This window comes from Lepidochelys kempii, chromosome 4 (assembly GCF_965140285.1).
Source record: "Lepidochelys kempii isolate rLepKem1 chromosome 4, rLepKem1.hap1, whole genome shotgun sequence".
NCBI classification, from domain to species: domain Eukaryota; kingdom Metazoa; phylum Chordata; order Testudines; family Cheloniidae; genus Lepidochelys; species Lepidochelys kempii.
Window position 1 is genome coordinate 86084286 of NC_136383.1, and position 26244 is coordinate 86110529.

At 41.9% G+C, this 26244-nt stretch overlaps 1 protein-coding gene across 3 annotated transcripts in view; it reads left to right on the forward strand.

The window, feature by feature from the left end:
- SGCZ (sarcoglycan zeta) overlaps positions 1–26244 on the forward strand; it is an 840425-nt gene that overhangs the window by 170357 nt on the left and 643824 nt on the right. The window lies entirely within an intron of this gene.

Below are 26244 nucleotides of genomic sequence, written 5' to 3' on the forward strand. Positions count from 1 at the left end.
GTTAGCATTCAGAATCCATAAACCCAGGTGCTTTGGGGGACCAGAATATAATGCACTCTATCACATCAAGGCTTGTCTATCACTGCATATAAACTAATTTTGTTTTTAAATTTCATTCCATTGTAATTCTTCATTAAGGGCTAGACTCTTAATTGGACTGCACACCTGCACAGGGGTGTAAAAACACCTTTACGCTGCTGTGCAGGCTACCTGGACTCTGGGTAAAGCCATGCATGCCTCCCAGCATATATGCCACCCGGTCTTAATGTTGTTCCCAAAGTAAAAACTAGCTCTTGCTTTGTCTGCAGCATCTTCTGCATGGTTTTAATGAGGAAAAAACAAACCAAAAAACCTCACAAGGTCTTTCACATCTTAGCATATGCTTTTCTGAAGGAAATCCGAATATGCGTTTCCCTGATTTTAAAAATTCCACCACATTCTCCAAGCTGAAGGGTGCAGGAAATAGGAGGTGTTATTGAAAGATATATATTAACTGATTTTACAATACAACATACAGATTAACTGTACTTCAGTTTACAGTGTGTACCAAGATACATTGATCTTCAAGGTGTAAAAGTGAATTTAAATATGCTTTCCATGGTAATATCTATTAATGCTAAAATGTCTTGATACTGTACTAACATCTATCATTGGCAGTCAAATCAATCACTTACTTCCTTAGAAAAGAAATGTGTAACCATTTCTTCAGTACTTTTATTTGAGGTTATCTTTGGAAATGTTACCGTAAACCAAATAGATGAATGAAAAATGTGCATTTGTTAAAGAAATCCAGGCCTTCATAGATATAATAGTGGTCACTGTCGTGACATGCACCATCATCAAGCAGAAAAATAATCCAAAGCACAGCAATGCAATGGCAAATGAGTCACCCAGATGGCAGTAATTCCAAATGCAGGGCTAAGCTTAAGGGCTAAGATTTACCTTTCTTAGGAGTGTGATGGAGAAGGCTGTGGTGAGGCAGCTTATTTCTGTATCCCAGCATGTAAAGGTTACACTAGCTTAGCTGGTTGGTGATCTCTCCCTTGCACTGTGTTGAAGTAATGTGCCCAAGCTGATTCTGTTGGATCTGGCAGCACTGACTAGAAGGTTTGGTTGACCTATCCACAGATCTGAGTAGGAATAGAAGGCATCACTTTTGAGTGGTTCGATTCTTTTTCTGTCTGGGAGATCTCAGCAGGTGGTTTGGGGTAATTACTCAACTAACATGAGGGATTTCTCAGCTGACTTGTTGCAAGGTTCTATTCTGTCACCCTTCAGGCTCAACAAATAAGGTCAGTGGGGGTGGGATGCTTGTGAAATGATTACTGCTGGGATGTTATGTTTGTGTCAATGACACATGTCTATAGTTACACACAAAGAAAGCTTACTTTCATTGGCACAGGAAGGTTATAAACCTCACGGTCTGTTCTCACTAAAGTCAGTGGGGGAGCGGGGGCGGATTATCCTGTGGGTGTGCAGGATCAGGCCCAGAGTTGTCTTGCTATGTAATTAAAACTGAAGGATTTTGCGTTATTTAAAAATATATATATTTGGAATTAGATATAGAAACGAAGTAATTCATAACCCTTTGTTTTGCTCCTCTTTCATGATTGCTGAGTCGTTTTAATGTTCTTTAAGGCATCCAAATTTCATGTTTGCTGATTTAATAAGGCTGGATTTATCATGTATAGGGATCAGGGCAAATATTTAATAAATATAGGCCTAATCCCACAAACTCTTATTCACACAAGTATCCTCCACTTATATCACCAGTCCCAGTAGGACCACTTGCATTAATAAGGACTAGAAGCAAGAGGACGGTTTCCAGGATCATGTCCTATTTTATTTTTTGTCTCATTATATGCTTACAATAAATTCCAGTAATATACCACTGCATTATTAAGATTTCAAATTGCACATAATGCTTTGTTTTTATAGTTTCAACATATAAAAATTAAAAATGTCATTAGAAAAGTCATAAAATTCATGTAATCATTATACATATAGTTCCCTCTCACAGGGAATTCCTGAGAGAGGCTGGCTGAGCAGAAAAGTCTCTCTCCCAACTCCGCACTATGGAAGCGAGACAGCTTCTCCTTGGGCACTTGAAACCATGTGGCATCCTCTCTCCCCCTGCCAAGTAGACTTGGCCCCCACTATAGTTCTTTCCCCAGGCAGAGAATGAAGCTGGCAAAGCAGCTGCAGAAACAAGTAAAGTAAGGACTAATGGACATTAATAATAATTTCTTACAGCCTTGACTGGACTTTCTCTGCTTAGTACTGAATGACTGTTTGCTCAGCCTCTTTCCAATCCTTGTCACAGTCCGTTCATCACAGTTTCATTCCACACCTGTCCCTCTCATCCTCTCCTTACTCCTTTCTGTTAGGGGGCTTATTCCTTCACCTGCTTACTTCCCTAGTCCTTCTCACATGAACAGAGAGCAACAATACCCAAAGTCCAAAAGTGCAAACAATTCAATGTTTATTGGGGTGAATTTCCAGCAAGCATGATTCCAGTTTCCTTCCTTAGTGTCCCCTTCCCAGCTCTGACACCACAGAGCCTCACCTGTGTCCCTGTTCCCAATCCCCCCCTTAGCAAAACATGATTCCAATTTCCCCACCCCCATTTCCTGTTCCCATTCTCCCCCCTTCACTTCCTGATTGACTGCAGACTATATAGTAAAACTTGAGTTCTGCTTAGCTATACCTTAACTAATCATTTTCCAGAAATTTAACTAACCAGACAGAGATTATACAGAAAAACAATAGGGAAATGGGGACTACACAGAAATGAAGAGTTCACATCCCAGCTATTGATAAGTGAGTTCTTGCCAGACAGAATGCTATCAAACTAAGTTTCCTTTTACATCTTCTAGGCACTTCCCTTTCTCTGGAGGTGATAGGCATTATCAGGACAGGATTGTATTCCTAACAGCCCAATAGCACCTTACTTCAATATGACTAGTTTGGAATGTAAGGAAGTGACCGTTCGCTTCCCAGCTTATGGCTGCCTCTGCTACTTAGCCAAAGGCCTTAGCCTAAGAACAGGGCCCCAGACTGTCACAGTAAGAGAAGGCCCTTAGACCAGTAGACAGTGATTTTGATTCTTTCTTTTATAACCTCTATAACTAGCTAAGTGATAAGAATACACCTAAATCCTAGAGTACAGGCCTTTACAGACAGGCCTGAATATCTATATCCTAACACTTTCCCTTGTCTTGATTTTCCATTTAGCAAAGGCTTTCCTAACAATACTTGCCCCTATCTCCACCCCATGTGGAACTAATATGACTGTCTGGATGGACTATAATGCACAGCAGACATTGGGCTACTAGGACACACCATGGCAGCTCAATAAGAGGAGAAACCGCAGTGCATCATGGGAGATGTATTCCAGGCAATAGCACGTCCCATAGGGTAAAATGGTTGCATGAGGCACCTGATATACCACTGGGTACCGCAGTAGCTCAGATGGACACAAATTAATGATGAGCTGACCCCAAATGTTTTGATTTGGTTCAATGTATCAAAATGTCTTTATCTGGCCTGGCCCAAACCAAAGTGACATCTTTCCATTCTATTTTACTTATAAAAATTAGACCTTTTCAGTTTTTCAGAAAACACACTTTCAGTCAAAAATATCTTTTTAATAGACCATTCCTAACCAGCTCTAGTCTAGGGGCACAGAAGGACTGTACCACTGAAAGAACTGAACAAGCCACATGTACATGCGGGAAAGGCAAGATCTATACATGGCACTAAACATTTTTCTTTAAATGTTCAGAAAGCAGGATGTGACTTCCTTAATGGTGCTGAACTATGTTTGTTTTCAGCCAGCCCAAATATTCTTTTATCTTATCTAAAAACACTTAAATGGTTATCATGAATAAAATAAAAATACAGTTCAATTTTTATTTTATTGCCCCATAATATCAAAAACCACTTTTCCTTTATTTACACTTTTAATTTACTTTTAAGCATATGGACAGTAGTGTAAAATATTTATTTTCGTAGTTACATGACCCATCTCCCTTTCTACGGTAGCAATTCTCGGGGACCTGTAAATAGAAGCAACTGTAACAATTGCTCTGTTTCTGTCTTCCTTCCTAACCTATAGGATGAATAGTTTAGAGTAAGTATATGTTTAAGATTCTTCTGGATAGAGAACCGGATCAGACATGAATTCTGCATTTGGTTTTGAAACCAGTACATTCTGCTAGTCACTCTTAACTCCTGCAGGAGTCCCATCGACTAAATCTGGTTTCTGTGAAAATTCTATATCCCACATTCATGTCCTTCCCCCTGCTGGTCAATTGATCAGTTCCATCATTCCTCTGGAATGTAGTTGTCATGGTATGTCATGACAGAGGCAGGCCAGTCCCATTGAGATCTTTGGATATTGGGAAAGTGTCCTTGAAATGGACTCTGAATTCATGGTGTGGTGTATTTGTGGTAACCTAGATAGCTAAGCAGAATTTTGCAGCAGCTAGTGCATTTTCAGGGCATGTGGTTTCATTCCACATGTAAATAAATGCAGAAATGGCCATCACCTGTGTAATGTGTAATGTAGCAGTGTCTCACCATGACAGATAGTATAATTCCTCAGTCCATAGGCTGGGACTCTTCTCCAGCCTGGGACCACTCTTCCCAGTTCAAATCTTTGTCCTCCAGACATTTCTTAAGGTGTTGAGTTGTGGGGGGAATGAGGCCAAGTAATGATGTCACTTCCCCTCTTTTGTAGTTTCTTCCAGCTTTCTGGAAAGATCTTTTACTATAACATGGGTGAAGCAGTCTCCATTATATAGGTGCTCTGTCTGAGAAGTGTCCATTGTATACCATTCCTGAGATAGTGGATTCTTGCCTTGATGGGTGTTGATGAACACCCTCCATTGTTGTACCTAAAAGGCTGGTTGTGGAGATTCCCAACTTCACAACATATTTCAGTAATACACACAGCAAAACTTCATAACTTCACATACAGTGATAGCACATACCATCCAACAGGATATTAATGTTCAACAGATCAAGACTTTTAAAATGATACTTTACCAGGCATAGTTTGTACAAAACATATCATAATTACATGACAGTGGTGAACATGGGGGTATGGGGGTGGGGTTGGTTCAGAGTTCTGCTTTGAGGTACAGAGTGCCACCACTATGTTCTTGTGACCCTCCACAAATAAGGGTTCTTAAAGTGGAAAAGCAGTTGCCCAGATGTAATGTGTAACTGTCCCCTTAAATGAAATCACCCCCAGCTCTCCTGTTCTAGTCTAGTTGAGCCCTAATTTGGTGTAGTGAAAAGGGTGGAGCTGCCCCTCAGAGTGTTGAGAGAGAGCCCAAAGGCAAAGGGAGTCAAGAATCCTGAGAGGGAGAGTTCAGAAACCAGAGTCCAGAATGAGGGAGCTTGGAAGAGCAGAGCTGGGCTAAGAGCTTCAGTGGGGGATGCCCATGAAGGAGAGAGTGAGATGAGAATTCCCTAGTGGGGCAGTGGAATCAGGTCAAGCTGGTGAAGGCAGGAAGAAAGGTCACCAGTGCTTACTTTGTAATGAAAGAGGTGCTGGGGATCGAACAATTTTTTACTTTCATAACTGATGCAGCAAGCCTAGAGGTGCTGGGCTCAGCCCTGGGAAAAATTAAGCACTGGGGGTAACCTACAAACTTTCCCAGGCCAGAGAGGGCTGAAGGCTGACAGCAGCATAGGAAGAGGTATCTGCTGGCTCTTTGAGCCAGAGAGCTGAAGCCAGAGGGCCAGGGAGGGCTAAAGGTTGTGGAATGATGTGAGCTGCTGATGTCTCCAGACAAGAGCTGGAACCATACCTGGGAAAGAAAAAAGGGGAAAAAGCATCCCAGTGGGGCTAGGATGAAGTATGGTGAGAGATACTGGAGCTGCACTTGAGAGATGGGGCATGATGAGAGATGCCAAAGCTTCACTTGGAGTCTGTACCATTAGGACTTGAAAGACCAAATGAACTGTTTGTACTGTGCTGTGGAATTCTGAATTATGGTTGTGGGATGTTTGTAATAAATTAAGCCAATAAGGACTATTTATATTTGAAAAATTTGCATGGAATTACTGGGGACAAAAGGGGAAACTGAGGCAGACAGACAAGTTGTGTTGCAGCCTGTTGCAGGAGGACACCCAGGAAGGGGCCACAATCTCACATATGGATAATGTATGCAAGCAACTGGCCCCTAAAAACAGTGGAACTGTATAGTCACGAAAGAAAGGAAATCGAGGCAGGGGGCACTTGCAAGGCCACCTAAAGGTCAAGAGGGAGCACCTGGGAGGCACCTACCTGTTGGCAGCAAAACAATCGTCTAGCATCATTGTGAGAGGAAGGACCTGAGCCATTTAAGGGCATTTCCATTCACTGCTGAAGCCTCCTAGAGGAGTGATTTTTACGAGGAGATTTTGACTCTCCTGAAGCCTGTTGAATATAAGCAGAGTTGGCCAAATATCAGAAGGCTATTCATCAAATATTAATTTGCATTTGAAGTAGGGCTGTCAAGCGACTAAAAAATTAATCATAATTAATTGAGATTAATCACAGTTTTAATGGCACTGTTAAACAATATTAGAATACCATTTATTGAAATATTTTTGAGGTTTTGTATCATTTCAAATATAAGGTCTGGCCTTAGGGCTCTGGGATTCAGACCCACTGGGGGCTCCAGCCCTGTTCAGGACTCTAACTGCCAGGAAGCTGCAGGCTGGGGCTGCTCCAGCCTTTCTGCTGCTTCCAGAGCTGTGCACTGAGGCTTCACCCCCCTGCTGCTGATGCTTCCCACCCCACCCACAGCTATGCGATTAACATGTTAATTTTGCTTTCAGTTAATCGCAGATGTTAACTACAATTAATTGACAGCCCTACTTTTAAATATTTACACACCTTACAGATTTACTTTCCATGAGTGTTTGAGCAATTGAGCTTCATTGGCATGAATGTTTGGTAAGGGTGTCCCTTGTTCTAGCCCTGTGATGACCCTCTACATAGGGGTGAAGTCACCCAGGAAGTATATTTCAAAATTACTGGCACAAGTAGTCACAAAAGTTGATTTTTTTTAAAATCTGTAGACATGAATATTCATGTTGTAAGTGCTTGCACGCCCGTCCAATCAGGAAGCAGAAATAAAACTAGGTGAATTTGGTCTCCACTAATCATAGAATTGTAGGGTAAAAAGCACTGCAAGGGTCAGCTAGTCTAACCCACTGCCCAGATACAGGACTTGTTGTGTCTAAACCATCCAAGACAGATGGCTATCCAGCCACCTTTTGAAAGCCTCCAGTGAAGGATCTTCCACAACCTCCCTAGGCAATCTGTTCCATTCTCCTACTGTTCTTACCATTAGGAGGTTTTTCCTGAGATTTAATCTAAATCTGATATGCTGTAGTTTGAACACATTGCCTCTTGTGTTGCCCTCTGTGGCAAGAGAGAACCGGTTTTTCTCCATATTTTTATGGCAGCCTTTCAAGTATTTGAAGACCGCTATCATGTTCCCGCTTAAACCCCTCTTTTCCAAACTACACATACCCAGTTCCTTCAGCCTTTGCTTATATGGCTTGCATTCCATCTCTTTGATCATCTTTGTTGCTCACCTCTGGATCCTTTCTATACAGTGGTGACCACAACTGGACACTAAGCTAAGGCCTAACCCTAACCCTCTACTCGTGAGTAGAACAGTATAATCACCTACTGTGCCTTGCATGCTATGCCTCTATTAATGCAACATAAAATTGCATTTGCTTTTTTTGCAACAGCATCACACTGTTGACTCATGTTGAGGTTGTGATCCACCACAACTCTCAAAACCTTCTCAACAGTGCTGCTGCCAAGCCAGTTATCCCCCATTCTGTATTTGATTTTTACTCTCTAAATGTAGCACGTTACATTTGTGTTTGTTGAATTTCATTTTGTGGTCTATAGCCCAGTTCTCCAGTTTCTAATACACAAATCTCTAGCAGCAAATAGTGAATAATCAGCACCTGCCAAAAATTGTTTGCAGTCAAACAATATAGTTAAAATGAATTGAAGATTTTCACATAATTATAAAAAATCACCCTGCTTTTTGACTTTCCATAAGCAAAGATGCTAAGTTTGCTAAACAAATTGTTCATCATTATTTATTTTATTTATTTATTGTTCTTATTTGTTCATGGCATTACAGTAGTGTCCACAAGCCTATTCAGGTATTAGTCTCTTTGTATACCTCCCAGCATATAGTTAAATATAGCTCCGGTCCAGAAATATATGTGTGTGTATGTATATATGTATATATATACATACATCTCTTATGAAGAGGAAGATGAAACAAATAAATATGGGAGGATAATAGAACAGTTACATGAGGATTTATTCAGCTCTAGTTATCAGGATCTTTGCCTTTTATTAAATGTCATAAATCTGCTAAGTGACCTTTATTAAGAAGTGATATGTTAGCTCCATTATGTTCTGAAGGGAGTCCATATTAATGAGAGAGAAGAATTATTAAACTTAGGATAATAGACCAGAATTAATTTGAAGAATTGTTCATGTTTTTATTAGTTACTAATACAGAAAATCAGTGTGTTAAATGTTTAAAGTAACAGACAGACATAAGTGAACCTCTAATTTTTTTTCCTAATTAAAAAAAAATCACACATTGTTTTGGGTTCACCCAAAACAACAATTATTTGTTTTTTTCTCATTGATCAAAAAAAAAAAGGGAAAATATTTTTACCCTTTTTGTGGGGTTTTTTTGGTTAAACATAGCAAGATTTTTAAATGAAACGTATTGAAATAAAAAGTCAAAACATTTCAAATTGAAAATGTTGAAACAAAATGTTTCCAGTTTCTTGGGATTTGTTTTATTCGCTTTTATTTGGTTGAAACTATTGGCTGAAATCTATCTGAATCTGTGAACCTTTTTTTTTTTAGCTAAATAAACTATTTCTCCCCCTACAGCCCCCACAAAAAAGAAAAATTGACCAGCTCTACTCATGGAATATCATGGACTCAACTGAAGCATCTTGTGAAGTGAGCTGGCTTAGTCATTTAGCTCAGGATGGCCCACCTGGGCCTCACAGTGTACAAAGTAAACAAAAGGATCTTTCATTGATTCAAACTAAAAGGCACAGTCAGTGGGACATGCTTCCTCCCCTCCCCATAATTATTTCCTATTCAAAGTGGAAGCATAAATACATCCACTCCAGGGTTTCAAACTCTATTGCAACTTGTTGGAGAAAATGCAAGAATTTTTTTTTATTCCTTCAGCCTGAATGTATAAATTCTTGAGTTAATCCATGGTCTTAGGTCTTATTTATTATTCCTTCCATGTATTCTATAACAACCCTTTCTTTGATTTTACTCTTTGTAACCATCATGCTGATTGAACACCAGTTTTGTTTTCTTGGAAATGAATGTGTTCTGCTGAAAAGGGCTCTAGTTGTTAAAGTGCAAGAATTACAACAAGGCAGTTGTTCAATTAAAAAAGTCCTCATTAAATGATTTTAAAAAAATCTAGTACATGCTGGAAAGAAATTTACGACCAGGGATTCCAGAATGGAATATTTAAATAGTTTTGTATACTTTCATGAATTTTAATTGTCACTTGCTTTCTCTGTCAGCTGGAGCAGAAATTATCCACCTGAAATAATTTAAACATCCATGTGATTTTTAGTGTTAGACTTAAGGGTATGTCTACACTATGAAATTAGGTCGATTTTATAGAAGTAGATTTTTAGAAATCAATTTTATACAGTCGATTGCGTATGTCCCCACTAAGCGCATTAAGATGGTGGAGTGCGTCCTCACTACTGTGGCTAGCATCAACTTACAGAGTGGTACACTGTGGGTAGCTATCCCACAGTTCCCGTAGTCTCCACTTCCCACTGGAATTCTGGGTTAAGCTCCCAGTACCTGATGGGGCAAAAACATTGTCATGGGTGGTTTTGGGTACATGTCGTCAATCGCCTCTCCCTCTGTGAAAACAATGGCAGACAATTGTTTCGCACCTTTTTTCCTGGATTACCCATGCAGACGCCATACCACAGCAAGCATGGAGCCCGCTCAGCTCACCATCACTGCTGCTGTTGTGGGCAAGTCTACTATGGGGGCTGCTCTGATCCAAGTAGCCAATGAAATTATTGATGTTCTGTTATCAAGGGTAATGACTCTGGGAAATGTGCGGGACTTTTTAGATTTTAGGTGCATCATATTCCTGTCCTATGTCGCTAGTGAAGAAGTCTTGCATCCGTACATTTTAGTCTGATCAGTGCTGTAACACACTATAGACTTCTGAGGTTGATGCATATAACCGCTCCAGGGCTCTTGCTCTTTTGCCTTGGACGAGGTACCTTGCCCTACCAGGACCCCCAAGCATTCAACACAGAAGCACCTTCAGCAGCTGGCATTGCTACCCAGCAGCAGCTCCTTGCCTTCGCAGCAGACGGTGTGGTAGGACTAGTACCTGTCCTCGTCGTACATGTAGAAGAGCTCCAGGAATCGATCCCTGCATGTCTTGCAAAGGCAGAGACTCCAGGTCATTCTCTTCTTTAAGATTCATCTCATGGAGATTCAGTCCTGCCTGGAATATCATGCGAGCTGAAGGCTTCTTCCTGAGGCTGCTCTCCCAGCCGGCAGCACCGCACGGTCACACCTACCCCAGCCTACCCCTTGCTCCCATGGCTCATGAAGCCTGAACAGTAGTAAGGAGCAGTTCAACTGTACGCTGAGCAACTGCAGAATGGTGGTAGAATGTGCCTTTGGACATTTAAAAGCTCACTGACGCTGTTGGTCGGACCTCAGCGCAAACAACATTCCCATTGTTATTGCTGCTTGCTGTGTGCTCCATAATATCTGTGAGAGTAAGGGAGAGATGTTTATGGCAGGGTGGGAGGTTGAGGCAAATTGCCTGGCATCCGATTTTGAGCAGCCAGACACCACGGCAATTAGAAGAGCACAGCAAGGCGTGTTGCGCATCAGAGAGGCTTTGAAAACCAGTTTCATGACTAGCCAGGCTTCAGTGTGACAGCTGTGTGTGTCTCCTTGACGCAAACCTCCCCCTTTGTTGATTTTAATTCCCTATAACCCAACCACCACCCCCCTTCGAAATAAAGTAACTATTGTTTTTAAATTATGCGTTCTTTCTTTATTAGTAAAAAAAATGAGATAATGGACAAGGTAGCTCAGGTGGGGAGGGGGAGGAGGGAAGGAAAAGGCCACATTACTTATTTTAGCCACACTAAACATCAAACTGTTTGAATGACAGCCTTCTGTTGCTTGAGCCATCCTCTGGAGTGGCTGAGTGCTTGGAGCCTTTGCCCCACCCCCCCCACATTCTTGGGCATCTCGGTGAGGAGGCTATGGAACATGGGGAGGAGGATAGGCGGTAAAACAGTGGATGCAGTGTGGGTCTGTGCTCTTGTTGGCTTTCCTGCAGCTCCAACAGACGCTTCATCATGTCCGTTTGCTCCCCCATTAGCCTCAGCATCACGTCCTGCCTCCTCTCTTCGTGCTTACTTAATTCTTTCCTGGACTCTGCCACTGAATGCCTCCATGCATTAAGCTGTGCCTCATCAGTGCGGGAGGACTGGATGAGCTCAGAAAACATGTCTTGTGAGTGCGTTTTTTTTTTCCGCCTTCCAATCTGTGATAGCCTCAGGGACGGAGATGATGGGGGAGCGTTTATGCTCTACGATTCTGGGGGGACTGCATGGTCACCTGGGCTGCTAAGTGCTGCTGAGTTCGCTGACCAAACAGGAAATGGAATTCAAAAGTTCCCAGGGCTTTTCCTGTGTATCTGGCTAGTGCATTGAAGTTCAAAGTGCTGTCCAGGGTGGTCACAATGGAGCACTCTGGGTTAGCTCCCGAAGGCCAATACCATTGATTTGTGTCTGCACTATCCCAAAGTTCACCCAGCAAGGTCGATTTTAGCACTACTCCCCTCGTCGGGGAGGAGTACAGAAGTCGATTTTAAGAGCCATTTAGGTCGACGGAACGGGGTTGGTTGTGTGGATGCAGTCATTTTTAAATCGAACTAATGTGGCTAAATTTGACCTAACCCCGTAGTGTAGACCAGGGCTTACTATGAACATTAGCACTCTGCTAAACACTCTGACATGGAAAAGTGCAGGGTTGATCTTGTCTTAAGCCACTGGAGAACTGTGACACATTGATTTTTAATTCATATTTTTAACAATGAAACACTTAAATATTGGGGAAATGCCTGACAGTTTCATGCTATAGAAATTCCTTTGATTATATTTTATTTTTAGCTCCATGCACAATTTGTTAGTTGGTCCTCACTTGTGAGCTGATCTAATGTGCATTGGCACTTGCAGCTGTGGTAAATTCATACACAAATCTGGGTACATGATTGCACACACATTATTGCAAATTAAAAATCTGGTCCTTCGCTATCAATTATCACTTTCAGTTGTGCGTTCAGATATTCACCAGTCTACTGTATTAGTGGAAATTGCTCGATGGCCTTTTACAAAGTGAGAACTGCACAGCAGTGCTGAATAGGAAATACAGAATTAAGAATCTCTCAAGGCCTAAGGACTTTGTCCTCAGCAGTAGCTTAAATTGTATAATGGGGCGGGAGGATTTATTTGTGTAATAAAAATGAAACCAGTGTTTATTTTTCTTGTTAATATTTATTGCAGTGTTGGTATTGTTTTGGTATTACATATTCATTTAAATATTAATGTAAGCATCTGCTCAGCTCCATGTTAGAAATGTTATGTGAGGCAACAAGGAGATGAGGTATTTTCCTTCTGTTGTTGCAGTGTCCCCACGTTCCCTCAGGGAGATAGGGGGAAACAAAGGAATGGACCTTTAAGAAAGTAGAGAGTGACAGGAATTTGTCAAAATGGTATGAATGGCATAAAGTAACTTTGATGTTAAAACAAAAATGCAAACTCAGGATTAATAAAGATGAGAATTTTATTAAGGAGGAAAATACAAAATCTTCTGTCCCAAAAAACTGTTGGGGTGGAAGTGCAGCATTCAGGAACTTGTCTTTCTAAAATAGCTAAAGTTCTAAAGTTTTATTTCATGTCAGGCCACCTCTGCTTCTGGCTCCTGATTGGGAGCAAGACAAAGAACATGCTGTACGAAGGCTGTCCATGCATACTGAAGTTTCAGATCTGAACTAGGAGTCATGTGAGCCTGTTAAATAATGGATTCAGTAGCTAAGGCTTTTGAAAAGGAGAAAAAAAAACATTTTTTCTAAGGAGTCAGAGAAAATTCAGGGAGGGAATTTAAAACTGTCAAAAAATGAAAACAACTTGAAGAAGAATACATTTGCTACTTCTCATGGGCTATTTTTTTTTTATTCCCTTCCCCAAGAGGATGCAGGAAAGGTGGGTTTGATGGCTGTTAGGTAGCTAATGTAAGAAGCAGACAAGAATTAATGCAGTTAAGTACGGTTGGCTCTACCAAAGGGGATATACATGAAAAATAAAGAGTTAGCTCCCCAAATCAAAATAGCTACTACTGCTGATATGACAGTAGTTCACATTGATAACCTAACCAAGTAGTGATAAGACACTAATTGTATTCTATACCCATAAATTAAAAAAGTTTTGTTTCTCTTTGCAATTATATTTCACAGAGATGACACTGGTGACATGCCTTTTTTAATGTCAGTAACATGAAAAGGGGTAAAATAAACCCATTCAGATTTTCATCCAAATGGCATTCAGAGGCCCCAAACTTTACTCAGAGAGGAATTAAATATTCCTTCCTTGCACCACAAAATCTTCAATTTACTATTTCAAATAGATTTGAAAGCATAGAAGAATGAGGATTATGAGGTGAAAGAAGGAAAGGAGTACGGTATAATGAAGATGTATTTTCCAGCTTCACGTTACCCCTGGTCTGTTTGGTTCCCACTGAAATCTGTAACAAACTCTGACTTCAGTAACAGATCTGAGGAATAAGGGCTCTAACTATTATATTATCAAAGAGATATAGTGAACAAGATTACATAAATACGCTACATGTACAATTTAAGACTGTATAAATCTTAAATCTGAAGGCACAATAGATCTGTTCATATTAATATACAGCAGGATCATAGAATCGTAGTAAGGGAAGGGAACTCAAGAGGTTATCTAGTCCAGTCCCCTGCACTCATGGCAGGACTACATTATCTAGAATATCCCTGACAGGTGTTTGTCTAACCTGCTCTTAAAAATCTCCAGTGATGGAGATTCCACAACTTCTCTACACAATTTATTCCAGTGCTTACGTACCCTGACAGTTAGGAAGCTTTTCCTCATGTCCAACCTAAACCTCCCTTGCTGCAATTTAACCCCATTGCTTCTTGTCCTATCCTCAGAGGTTAAGAAGAACAATTTTTCTCCCTCCTCCTTGTAACAACCTTTTATGTACTTGAAAATCATTATCACATCCCCACTCTCTTCTCTTTTCCAGACTAAACAAACCCATTTTTTTTTTCAATCTTCACTCACAGGTCATGGTTTCTAAATCTTTAATAGTTTTTGTTGCTCTTCTTTTTTCTGCTGCAGTTTTTTCCAATTTGTCCATATCTTTCCTGAAATGTGGCGCCCAGAACTGGACACAATACTCCAGTTGTGGCCTAATCAACGCGGAGTAGAGAGGAAGAATTACTTCTCGTGTCTTACTTACAAGACTCCTTCTAATACATCCCAGAATGATGTTTGCTTTTTTTTGCAACAGTGTCACACCGTTGAAGCATATTTAGCTTATGGTCCACTGTGACCCCCCAGATCCCTTTCTGCAGTACTCCTTCCTAGACAGTCATTTCCATTTTGTATGTGTGCAACTGATTGTTCCTTCCTAAATGGAGTACTTTGCATTTGTCCTTATTGCATTTCATCCTATTTACCTCAGACCATTTCTCCAGTTTGTTCAGTTCATTTTGAATTTTAAGCCTATCCTTCAAAGCACTTGAAACCCCTCCCAGCTTGGTATCGTCCACAAACTGCTCAACCAAGGCTGCCCCCACAGCAGAGCTTGGGCTGAAGGCAGAGCTAAGGAGAGAACTGGGATGGGGCAGGAGCTGGGGCTAGAGACGGAGCTGGGGGTGGAGGAGGGGTCTGAGTGGAGCTACGGCTGGGGTCAGAGCAGAGATGGGAGTGGAGCAGGGGGCGTGATGGAATTGCGGCTGGGATGGAGCTTGCCTGGGGGCAGAGAGAGGCTGGGCAGCACTGCCTCGCCAACCCACTGGGGACGTGCCTGGGTCCCACCATGCACCCCCCTAAATGTTCCTCAGGGGGCTCACCCTACAGTTTAGAGACCACTGACCTATGCTGATGGGAGAGTCCCTCCTGTCAGCATAGTTAGTGTCTACACTGAAGTGCTACAGTGGCACAGCTATGCCACTTCAGAATTTTAATTGTAGACCATTCCTTATGCTGTATGCTCTTCTTGGCATGTCTCACTGGAAATATAGTAATGTCAACAGCATAATGTCTTTGAACATAATGCAGAGTTATTGATTTAGTATCACTTCAGAGGAAAATTTGCTGCCCACCAAATTACCAACACTATGGTCCTGCATCTCTGTGGAATTTTCCTTGGCAAGTTTCCAGTCGTGCTTTATCTTATGACCTTCTATGCCTTCGTGTCATGTTGGTACTGGTACAAAATAACATATCACAATATATTTTGAAATCATTATTTAACGTAGATCCTTTTAACCTATATCAACATATAAGTTCCAGTTTCCAATTATATAACATGAAGAAAAGTAAAATGATCATAGTAAAGATAAAATGAGTTTCAAGTAACATCAAGTCTTTTCCATCTTATTTCTTATTGTAAGGATATTTTTTTGCTGTTGCATTTGAAAAGTTCAAATAAGCTTGGAATATTCAGAATGCCAGAGAGTTTTATCCCAGCATTGTATTCAGAAGGATCAGTTTGACTACCTGGTTCTAAATGTATGGATCAGGTCTGAACCTCCTTGTGTAAAAGTTGCTGAGAAAATGCAAATCTATCGTTTATATTGTTAGCTCACACTTTCAATGTAGAGGGTCAGTTATAAAACTCAGTGTTCATTTTCATGTTTTAAAAGTTAAAAAATTCCTGTTTGTGGTATTAACGAGTGGAGTTAATGGATGTCCTATGAACTGCCTGGGCAAACTGAACAATCGTAATTTTTCACTAAAAGTAAGCATGCCTGAATGAGTAGCAGCCTTTTAATTCCTGTGGTGTTCCCTAGTGGGATCTGCTTATCTATAATTCAGCCAGACCCCAGACTGCAGCTGACTAAAGTTCTATTTGGATTAAAGCTGTAAAAACGGAGATTAAGAGGATTGAAACACTTTTTTTAGCTTGGTTCCATGTTCATTTGACAACTTGCCTGGTAAAGAGAGTCAGAGGATACAAGTCTACAGAGGAATTAAAAAAAAAGTTGAGTAAATCTTAAAGTAAACAATCAGAAGCTTACTATGACTTTGCAACATCAAATAGAATATGATCACTCTGGTTGTGTAGTTTGCATCATACACTAGACTGTGCACATCTATAGGGCTAATTCTATATCTGTTAAAAAGCCCTGGGAGCTGCAGAGGGATGGAGAATGATCTATTGGACTGTGTATGGAACTGGGAGTTGAGTTGTGAAATGGTCAATACACCATCAGACCTGGAGAACAGGGAGCAAACCCTTCAGTAGCACACAATATAAGTCTTAAGTGACCAGCAAGGAGAGTACATGTTCTTTGGAGATTCTGTTTGAAACAGTGACATGGGACTCTGCTGCCTTTTTCTCTGATTCATCTTTGACAGATACTGCAATGACATGCAATATCTGTGGGAACCATATTGTAATAAGTTTTATGTATCACTATGGGCCAGGGTTTGTATGTAACACCAGCAGGAAGGGTTATCATGGCTCATCCAGGACCCACAAACTATGCCCGTGGGGATCTTTGGGGGTGAATCACTCCAGATAGGTACCAGAGAGGTACCAACAACTGGGGAGGCTTGCATATACTGGTTCAAACTGAGTTTTCCAGTGACCAATAGCCAAAGAAAGGGCTTTTGATATCAAAAGGGCTGTGTTTCATCTTACTAAGGGTCTTCCTTCTTATCCAGCAAATGGACAGGATTTTTTGTCCAAGAAGGGCCCCAACCATGGCAGAAGGGTTGGAAAGACTTTGCCCTATTAGGGCCCCTTAGTACTGATGGGTGACCTCTGGTAAGCTTCCTCATTGTGCATTGGGGAAGCTGTACCAAGGAAAGTTCCTGGCCTATTGGTCAGTTCCTGTGCTGAAGCCAGGCTTCTAAGGATTGGTGAGGGTAGGGGCTTCTGGGAAACATACAATGTCCATTCATAGAATCATAGAATATCAGCGTTGGAAGGGACCTCAGGAGGTCATCTAGTCCAACCCCCTGCTCAAAGCAGGATCACTCCCCAATTTTTGCCCCAGATCCCTAAATGGCCCCCTCAAGGATTGAACTCACAACCGTGGGTTTAGCAGGCCAATGCTCAAACCACTGAGCTATCCTCCCTCCCCCCCCCCCCCCCCCCCATTCAGATGGTCCTGGCCTGCCATGGAGCCCCCGTAAACATCAGATTTTTTTGGGAGAGTGAACTGGTATGACGGAATTTGGATCACAAACTTGGGTTTGTGGGACCCCAGATAGTCCTCAGACTGCAGCCACCACCAGGCAGCTTGCCGATACCAGCAGGAAGTGTGGGCTGATATCACCTAGCTCACCAGAGACGCTGCTCACAAAGCTCCTGATTGGAGGAGATGTCTGGCCTCTCTGATGGGATATGACTTGCTATTTAAGCAAGGGGGAGGCACAGAAAGTTGTCTGAGCAACTAGGTGAATCCCTGGCAGGATGCCTGCTACATTGGACCCTACCTTCTCACCTGACACCTGAGCCCTTTGCTGCCCTGCTTTGTTCCAGATGTCTTAGAAATAAAAATAGCAATATTTACTGCAGATATATTTTTTAGAACACCTGATTCTCCAGGGAAGCCCCAAAACAGTAAGTTTTGAAGCTTTCAAGGAATAGTTCACAATCAGTTTAGGCTTAAAATTTTCCTTCAGAGTCTAATTTTTAAATTTATCATTGCTGTCAGATTAAATATAAAATAATGGTTTGTGTGACTCGACAATATTTTACACTGTTGCAGAGCCAATCAATCAACATAGTAAGCAGACATTAAGGTGTGTTTTAGAGATGTGCTGCCATCATTTTATGGTACTGATGACTGCACAGAAGAGATCAAGTCATGTTGACTTCTCACTTTCAAAAACTGATTAAAAGGAATCATTGTCTGCCAAGACAACAGTGGTATGAGGGTGGAAGTTATTCTTAAATATTCTAAGAGGATGTTTAAAAGAATGTTGAATGGAAAATAAAGAAACTAAAAACAGTGAATGAAAATTGTTTTGGAAAGAACTTCATACTGTGTCTCTTAGGAAATCATTCCTTTAAATATACTATTCTCAGACTTTTCATCTTTCCATGGTGTACCATATCCAGTTACAATTAATCACACTGGCACAATTACAGTCAAATCTATGGACATGTACTGTTATGCCAGTGACACAGACTGTCACCGTTTATCCTAAATAAATCAATCAGCTACTAAGTGTAAAGTAAGTGTTCCAAGGTTGTTGTTTTTAACAGTAGAAAAAGGAAGAGGGCTTCAGAGATAAAAGTATTTTAAGTTTCTCTTTGTATTCATAGGAAACTCAAATACTCACATTTCCCCCCTGAGATGTAGGATATTCAGGCATCCTGTGTTGATGCCTGAATTTGGCATTTCACGATGTGACTATTCACCATGAAATGTCATGCTTATTAGTACAGTTACAGCCTAGAGACAGAGTTCATAAATGCAGGTAGAGAAACTGTAAATTTGGATTAAAAGTCCATGACCAAATGTCACTGATGAAAGAAAGCTTCAATACAGTTGTATAACAAATCTGTCATGACCAAAGCCCTAGCCAGCTGTCGGACAAAATGTCTGCAACAAAAGATCTTTGGCAAGATCACATGGATCCACTGTTATAAATGCAAGTCTAAACATACAGTGGTGTTCAGAGATGGCTAATTTTAGTGTAGGGATTTCTAAACCACTTGTACTTAATGACACAGGAGCAAATTTAAGGATAAGGGCCCAGGTAGCAAATTTACTGTGGCCTTCCTAGTAGTAGGGCCCACAGTGAGTTTTCACTGAGACATCTGCAAGGAAAATAATATGGCCTTTTCACTGGCTGCCATCTCACTTTCTCCATTTTTATCCCCCCAAATTCATTCAGTAAGCTGGAGCCAAAGTTATCTTCCTTGACCACTATTCTGGTCATTTCAATTTACCTATTTAAGTCCTTCTGCCCCACTGGATTGCTATCAAACTCTGACCTTTGTGTAAGGGGGGGAATAGTCCCGCTCTTGTGGGGAACTTTCCTGGCTTCTGCACTACCCCGGTGAAGTGGGCTAGCGAAAAGTTCCGAGTCCTTTCTCCCACTTCCTTTACCCAGTGGCCTCCCTGCCCTTGAGGACTCCCCTTCCACTCTCCTCTCTGGCAGAGTCCTCGTAACCCCAACAAGGCTGGACCCAGGATTTCTGGGGGGCTCGACCCCAACCCTGCTGAGGTCACCTAGGACAGGGGCTAGGGTGTCCCCACTCCGGGGTACTCTCTCTGCACTGGGCACTTCTCTGACCCACTGACCATTACATACAAGTTAAAGCAAATGCAAGTTATTTAATCAACAATTAATTTTAAAAAGAATACGGAAAAATGGGAGAGGTTAAAGGAAACACATCCACCCGCTCTGTGGCAGGGAACATCACAAACAGTCTCTGGAATGTCCGGGCAGTTCACAGTCTGTTCCTTGTAAGTCCCAGGCCGCCTTCTCAGGCCCTGGCTGTGCTGTAGGGATGCTGCGGGTTGGACACTTGCTCTGGTGGTGGCCACACGCTCTCAGGCTCTAAGTGGTAGGACCCTTCTTCCCAGTGTCGCCCCGCCCTGTCGGGGTTACGATCCAAGCCTGGCCTGCAGAGCCCCTTGGCTGAGGCGTCTCCCTGTACTGGGCCTGCTGCCCAGGGTCCTCCTCGCTCTCCCCAGCTGCTCACCACACCCAGCTCCGGACTGCTCCAGCCCCAGCTCCACCACTCCATCTCAGCACGGCTGCTGCTGCTCTGCCTCCAGCTCCCTGGGCCGCTTCCTTGGCCCCTCTGCCTCTGGTTGCTACAGCTCCTCTGCTCCCAGGACAGGTCTGCTCTGCAGGCTGCTTCTGTGACTCTGCTCCCAGCACTGACCTGCTTCATGGGCTGCTTTTCTGGCCCCTCTGGCTCTGGTTGCTGCAGCTCTCCTCCCAAGGCAAGTCTGCTCTCTCTGGGCTGTGCCTCTGGCTTTGGGGCTGCAGCTCTGCTCCCAGGACAGGGTCTGCTCTCTCTGGGCTGCTTTTCTGGTCCCTCTAGCTCTGGCACAGCTCTGCTCCCCAGGTCAGCTTGGGCCCCTGCTTTCTCCTTAGCTTGGCCCCACTCTGTCTGACCCCGGCCAATCCAGCTCACATGGAGGACGGGACCTCCCTGGCCTCCTGACTCCCTGATTAGCCTGCTTGCCCTGTCATTCAGGCTGACCTGGAGCCTTGGTCTCTCCCCATTGTTCCTGGGGACTGTCAGTCTCAGGGTCCTGATTTCCCATAGATCCTTCCCCTTTTAGTACTGGGAGCTAGCCAACCAAAACACCCCCACTGACTGTTAGTAAGGGGGCAACAGTCCCCTTACATTTTCTTCAAGGCTCTGTGTAGTGTCACAATTCCCCATATTTCATCTGTTGGCCCATACTTTACTCCCTAGGAAGTATTTGCTTATTTTTTATTTCAGTAAATGTGTCCATTTAGGTAAATGTACCAATCTTCCTCCATTATACTCTCACATCATCCTTTCTTCATCACACCTAACACCCTCTCTCTGCTCCTTCCTAAAATTCACTTTTTTCAAGTTGCAGATTGGGAAGGGAGCGTAGCAAGACTAAAGAGAGGCAGCTTTCCCTACAAGGAACACTCTACTAATTTTTCTTGGCTTCCTGCAGTGCCAGGATACCTAGAAGCAGTGAAGGACTATAGGAACTCTTGGATGTGAGGCTTTGAGTATGAGAGATAAGGTGAATAAAATGAGCTGGAGCTGCGGGTTGGCTGGGAAGAAGCCCAAGCAGTAATGTAAAAGATCTAATTGTTACAGAATTTAGAGCAGCCGTGAACTCATGTAAATTAATTATATCTCCATTACCAACGGAAAACATAATATACCATTCTTAACAAATTTTGTTCTTTCCAGTTTGTTTATGTGAACTTCCACTCTCCCCATAAAGTTGATAAATGATGATCTGGGAACATAAGAGATTTGCTCGGTAGCACTTCTTGGGCAAATTTTCCTGCTGTGTCTTTGGAGCACACTACCATCCATCTTAACTAATGAATGTGATAGAAATTCTGACAGTCCAATCAAGAAAGTGCTCCTGATTAGAAAGAATCGGAAATTTAATTGTATAAATATTAATACAAATATGAAGCTCAACATATAAAGGTTTTGTCTTTGAAAGAAAATAAGACAAGTTAAACATCTTTCACTTATTTAAGAAATGAAATATTATCACATATTATCATCCAATAATCCATACAAATTCTGGGGATATGGAAATTTGATTCTTTTCCATTACTATGGCTCACTTGAGTGCAGCCTTTCAAATGCCAGCTAGCCAATTCTATCTGTGGATGTCCTCTCCTCAGTTTAAACATGGGTATGCCATCACGTTTCATTGAGAGGTAAATGACAGAAATAATTGCCTCTCCAGAGCATATGCCAATCAGCATTTCCAGCTTGGTGTCATCTATCCCAGAAGGGAACTTTTAGAGAGTTTGTGGGTATAACACATTCATGCTGTGGCTAATCTAGCTGGCCTAGTTTTTGGATTTTATTTCTAATCTGTTATCTTTTTGTATTTCACTTTAAATGATTAAAGGCATCTGACTGTAACTTCTTCCATTCACACCTTGGTGCATTTTCTCATGCCTCCCTCTACTCTGCAGCAATATTCCTCTTCTTGCGTGCTAAGCAATCTCACACTCCTCTTTCAAATCTGTCCACAAGGCTCACTTTCTCTGGCTAGCTTTTCACTGTTAATCTTCACTCCTGATGTGTTCTTCTCAAGCTCTCAGGACTGGCTTTACTATGCTGGAACTGGCTGCACCAGCAAAGTCAGGGTTGAAAACAAAATGGAACTAACAAGGTTTAATAACTATAAATAAACACAGAAATATATCACATTTTAATTGTTTTAAAACCATCTTCTTCTTTATGCCCAACCCCTCGATACATATGTATCATTCTCCGTTTCTTGCTGCTGCACAACTGTAATACAGAGCTCAGGAACTGTTCTTTTTCTGCATCCCCTATGGTGCAGGACACCCAAAAGGAATAGGTAGGAACTGAGCTCCTAACCAGTGGCCAGTAGAGATGTGCGAGCATGTAGAGGGATGCTACTTCTGCTGCAGGACTGTGGCAGTAGACATGCGCAGAAGTGGGAGAAGCAAATGGAATTTTGGGAAACAGAATTGTATCCCAAACTCACAGGGGAGTGGGTGGATTCACACAACTCTCAATGCAGGGTGGTCCCTAAGTGGCACCTTTGTGGCCAGAATAAAGTGGGTAAGTACTGATACAAGGAGGCTTGAGGCCGGACACTGGTATCCACACCATTCTATCCTTTTTTTCTCCATACAATTTCCATTCCATACCTCTTTGTTGTTTAGAAAGTGTTTTGTTTCAGTGACTCTGCTTTTAAGCACTTAATTCACAGAGGAATCTTCGTAATTATCCTCCTCCACCATTCTAGAGACGGTGTATGCCACGAAAGCTTATGCTCAAATAAATTTGTTAGTCTCTAAGGTTCCACAAGTCTTCCTTTTATTTTTGCAGTTCAGTAGCACCATGCCTATTCATTAGCTGCTCAGGATGGCAATGTATGAGCAGAGTGCTTTGCTGTGCTCTACCACTATTCCACCAGGCTATCCCAAGGATTTCAGATATTGCATTTGGACAGGTAGGTGCAGTGGTCTGCTCTCAAGCTTCTTTGAGAGAGATTTTACAAATGTGAGCTATCTTTTTTTAGTTGTAGTGAATGGAAAAAAAGGTAATTTACATGGCAACCTCATTTACAGCATGGTAAATAGGAAGTAGTACATTGGAAATCTAGAATACAACATGCTGGTTAAAATGGACAGAAGGTTCACAAGTAGACAGTTTTTCACCAGAATTAGTTTTAGTGGTTTTGCTTAATATTTGACAGTTGTACGAGAAAATCGCCTTCCAGTCTTTTCAAAATTCAGTGCAACTTTTTGAACAGAAGTATATGTAAGAGGCAAGTGGAATGACTGGAATTCCTTAAGGGGTGGCTATTCTCCTTAATGGGAGTGTTATACCACACTTCAGTATATATTTTTTGCATAGAGTACTTTGTGTGCACTAGTTGTATGCTCTCTCAATATATACTACTTGGGACCTGTATCTGATCTGTACATAGACAAACAAGCATGCTGTTTTTTCTCCCATATTCCAATTCTCCATCATATATGCATTGAACGTTATTCTGATGTGGGTTACATATGTGCAAACTTGTTGCGGCAAATTTAGCTCTTAAACTAGTGTACACAGTGGAATAACTCCAGATTTTGAGTGTAACTGACAGCAAAAAATAGCCCATTGTCTTCAGTGGGATTTGCATCAGATAATTAACAGCACAACAATGGCATGCTGAGAATTGGCTGCATGGAACTGAAGGATGAATTTGGTTCAGTTCTGAAAATACTGAAGGTACTATGGGGGAGCTGAAAAATCACATTGAGATACAAATAGACTTTGTTTCCATTTAAAATTTTTGCTTTTTCGGTGTGCAAACACTTCTTTCTGTACCTTGCTCAAACATTGTCCTTACACATTATAATGGCAGGATTCAGAGTGTCTGAGTATAGCCTTGTAAAGACTTGAAGATATATTAATACACATACCTTTTTAGATATATATATCTTCTGTTACAAGGGCTCTTTAGATAGTATTTCTAATCTGTTGCTTATCCTTTTGTTTTTTTCTTTAAAACCCTACCTTTGTTGTTGTTTTGTGGTTTGTTGTGTTTCTGTTAAGGCACAAGCCTGTGAACTGAGAATATCCTACCCTTGGTGGAAAGTCAAATAACCAGCTTTAGCTTGTAGTAAGCTTTAACAAAATACTGATTTCTTTCTCAGGATATTATCCTTTTTTTGTATGAATGGTGCACCTTTAAAGATATATAAACAGCCAAGGAAATGGGGAGTCATGAATTTTTCCCACACTACTAAAGATAAGATCTAAAATTTGTTAGAGAAGGAGCTAGATGTTAACTGTAAAGGGATTATGTTCTTGTCTGGTACAGTAAATGTATTCTTTTCCTTCTCTTATCTTCACTTCTCTTGAACGTTTTATTTATTTCAGCTTTAGATATTAAAAATGATACCTTTTTGTGTCAAGGTTAATGACATAAGTAGTTCAGTCTCATGACAGTTGACCTCCCTTTTTGTGTGGGCACTTTGGATTTCCCAGTGTAATATTTTAATTGAAATGACATTGGTGGTTGAGCTCTGGGCTCAATCTATTTAGGTTAACAAAGAGATGGTTAAGAGGTGACTCAATTACAGTCTACAAATACCTACATTGGGAACAAATGTTTAATGACAACTTTTAAATCAAGATAGGCTATTTTTCTAACAGATCTTTGCTAGGAATTATTTTGGGGGAAGGTCTATGGGGTAGTGCTATACAGGAGGTCAGGCTAGATCAGGGGTGAGCAAACTTTTTGGCCCAAGGGCCACATCAGGGAATAGAAATTGTATGGCGGGCCATGAATGCTCACAAAATTGGGGTTGGGTATGGGCTTTGGGGTGGGACTGGGGATGAGGAGTTTGGGGTGTAGGAGAGTGCTCTGGGCTGGGACTGAGGGATTTGGAGGTTGGGATGGGGATCAGGGCTGGGGTAGGGGTGTGGGAAGGGGTGCAGATTCTGGCTGGGGGTGCGGCTCAGGGCTGAGGATGAGAGCTTTGGGATGCAGTAGGGTGCTCTGGGCTGGGACCAAGGGGGTTGAAGAGCAGGAGGGGGATCAGGCTGGGGCGGGGCATGGGGCGAGGCTCAGGGGGTGCAGGCTCCAAGCAGCACTTACCTCAAGCAGCTCCCGGAAGCAGCGACATGTCCCTTCTCCAGCTCCTATGAGGAGGAGCGGCCAGGAGGCTCTGCACACTGCCCCATCTGCAGGCACCGCCCCTGTAGCTCCCATTGGAGTGCAGGAGGGGACCATTGGAGTGCGTAGGAGCCAGTGGGGCCATGCCGCAGCTTCCATGTGGTGCGGCCCCCGACCCAGCGCCCCAGCCAGAGTGGGGCCAAGCCACGTGGTGTGGCTCACGGGCAGTAATTTGCCCACCCCTGAGCTAGATGATCACAATGGTCCTTTTGGCCTTAGAATTTATGAACTAGGTCAGCACTGATGAGCTTATAAATTCTTTTACTTTTGTAAATGTTTGTAGGACATGCTCATTCTTTGCCTCCTGCTGTATGTAACTTTTTTGATAACCAATTACCAGAAATATTCAACCCAAATCCTTATAATTTTAAACAGCAGGTTCCAGCTGATACCATGTAAAAAAAGAGCATGTGTATAATTCATATCAAAGGTCCTTTCCATCTTTTCTTACTATTGGCATTACTCCCAGTTTTAAGATTTTGCTCACTGGGTAGACTTTGGCTGATTGAAAGATATGCTCTACTGGAGATGTGACACACAAGCTCAGGATGACCAGAGATGACATGCTGTAACTTGTGAATCCTGAGATCTCTTTGCTGAATCAGTACATTGTATTTTGGTTTTCTTAAATTTTTGATGCCTGAAGATACCTTAGCTCCTCTTCTGACGATGCATGCAAATCATTACATCTTTCTGACCCGTGATGTGTTGTAGGTGTACTGTGCTGCTGAAGTTTGATTTCTCCATATGTTTTCTACTTAAATTGAACCCAAACCCTTTTTATTTGAGCTAAGTTTACGCGCACAGCTCAGGTTTTCTGCTAGTCCCTACCTCAGTAATGGGCCATGTTTCATTTTGTATTTTCATTATAATATCTATTAAACCAAGAGCTTTACAAATAGAAAAGGAATTGATGAAAACCTGTAAACAAAATTGAAATTATTCTGGCATGAAATCCAAACAGAAAGCAATC